Source organism: Coregonus clupeaformis, unplaced genomic scaffold, assembly GCF_020615455.1.
Source record: "Coregonus clupeaformis isolate EN_2021a unplaced genomic scaffold, ASM2061545v1 scaf0646, whole genome shotgun sequence".
Taxonomy (NCBI): Eukaryota; Metazoa; Chordata; class Actinopteri; order Salmoniformes; family Salmonidae; genus Coregonus; species Coregonus clupeaformis.
Genome location: NW_025534101.1, coordinates 271,694 through 273,985, shown reverse-complemented (window position 1 = coordinate 273,985; position 2,292 = coordinate 271,694). Strand labels below are relative to the sequence as shown.

Below are 2,292 nucleotides of genomic sequence, written 5' to 3'. Positions count from 1 at the left end.
ATTTATTTTTGTTGGGATTCATTAACCTTCCTACTGAGCTCCTGACTGACATCCCTTCACGCTTGGTTCTGTGCCAGTTTCAAAAGCAAAGTATGTCTTCATGTTTTTCCTTCTGTTTTCTCAGTTAGTCCAAGTGGCAGCCAGGAAGAAGCTGGCCAAGACAGAGCATCAGAATCAGGTTTCTTTAGCCATCAAGATATTGATCTCGAAATTGTAAATGTAGAAAGTTTAAATAACAGCATGATTTTTTCTTATATTTTAGACCAAGAGCTGCCATCCCTGCTTGATGAGCCTGTGGCTTCTGAGATGCCTGCTGGATACATTAAAGGTATATTATGCTAGCCTATATGTTACAACATGTTGCTTCTCTTGTATTGTCAACATCAATTCCAAATTGTTTGGCTGTCAGCAGATACATGGTTATCAATACTACTAATATATATGAAGGGTGGATATTTTGATTGAGGTATTTCACATGGCCTTGATCCATGTCCTGCCTGGTACTCATGGCTTGTATTGTCACGCTACTTGCAGCAAAACTGTTGAGTCTTTATTATTTTGCAGATCTTCAAGCAGTGGAGATGAGGCTTCTCGGCCTTTTGGCTAAGATCAAGTGTAGTATCTGTTCTTATCAGTTTAATATCTGATACGTCCCCTATCTGGGGACCATATATTAAATTGATTTTTGGAACAGGGAGATGGAATAGGGGCTTGCTCCGTCCACTCCACGCATCGACCTGGTATTGCAGTACCTCCAGGAACCGTGCACCCCCTGTCATTGTAAAGATAAATCAGGCAAAGACAACAAAATTGCTTTGTTATATTCCATTAGGATCACGATGTATTTTATATTTTCACGTTTGACCATCTTCATCTCAATGTCAATGATGGCTAGAAAGTGATGGTGAAGTCAGTCACTGCTATATTGACTATGATAGCTGATGTGAATGGTGCGTTAATCATCTAATCAAATCAATGTTTATTCGTCACATGCACAGGATACAGGGTGTAAATGGTACAGTGATAATGCTTTAAAGATAATGCTTTAAAAAAATCTTGGCATAGATTGGGAGTTGATCAACGTTGGGAATAACCACTTTAGACTGTTACAAAGTAACACATTTGTAGGTTCGTAAGTCACGTGGTCATCTGCCCTCCAATCGAAAATGACAGAAAGCGTTTATAAATTAAATCCAGATTAACAGCTAAATCTGAATAATAATATATGAAATACGGGTGGGGGAATCAATTTAGAGATAATAATATTGACATAACATTTGATCTTATATCACATATCTCTGGTAGCGTTGATGCCACAAGGGAACTGAGCAATTGTCCACTTGGTGGCGCAAGTGTTCCACTGACCGTCGCATTTGAATGTTGAACCACTTGACTTCAATACATCATCAACGCAAATAATATGAACAATAAAAATAGCCTGTTTTTATTTTACATGTCTGTAGAGCCTTGTACTATAAGACCACGGTGAAGAGGCCTTCATAAAGTTGCCGTCCTAAATTACTAGAGGCCAAACTTCAAAGATGTCCATGGCACTGGACTGCAGTAAGAGCTAGGCCTACAGTGCGGCCTACGGAGCGGCCCTGGTGTATGGTCCTGGCTGCCTAAATGTTTCCTCCACATAATAAACTGTACAAACATGGCACTTTAGAGGGTTACTTTTACAATTAGCCTTACTGAGTCACTACAACAAACTTCCTATCATGGACATGAAATGCCATTAGGCCTAATGAAGATACCGTATATGTAAGTTACTTAGTTGGTGTCTTGTGAATCAACTGGTATGCGCATCAGGGTTTAATATTTCCCCGGTGTTTTACAAATGTTCCATCCCGAGAATAAATCACTCTTCTCCCCGGGTAACCCGGTATTTTCTGCCCATACCGGAAGTGTCATTCAAAAGCATTATATCGCTTATAAATGTCTGGATTTGATTAGAGCTTTGATCAGCATGAAAATACAAACCTGAAGCTACCTGAGCCTGATCAGACATATATTAAATGCATTTAATGAGCCCTACATTAACAACATTTAATGAGCCCAAGCCCCAAAAAAGGCCAAATGATTGTGTGGTTTCCCAATAGGTCCACCAGGTCCTCACTTACAATGACTGGAAAACATTGTTGCATTTAAACTTTGTATCACCAGTTCGTGTGATGAACGTGATACAATATATTTGCAATGGGAAGTAATAGCTGGTTTGTTAATTTCATTTTGGAAATGAAATGGTTGTGCTATTGTATTGTTCTGACTTCATAGTGCCTACTGGATTGA

At 39.2% G+C, this 2,292-nt stretch overlaps 1 non-coding gene across 1 annotated transcript; it reads left to right on the top strand.

The window, feature by feature from the left end:
- Positions 1-583: 583 nt before the first annotated feature.
- Positions 584-774, top strand: LOC121561226. Its single transcript, XR_005999190.2, has one exon. It is a non-coding gene; the product is annotated as a U2 spliceosomal RNA (small nuclear RNA).
- The last annotated feature ends 1,518 nt before the right edge of the window (positions 775-2,292 follow it).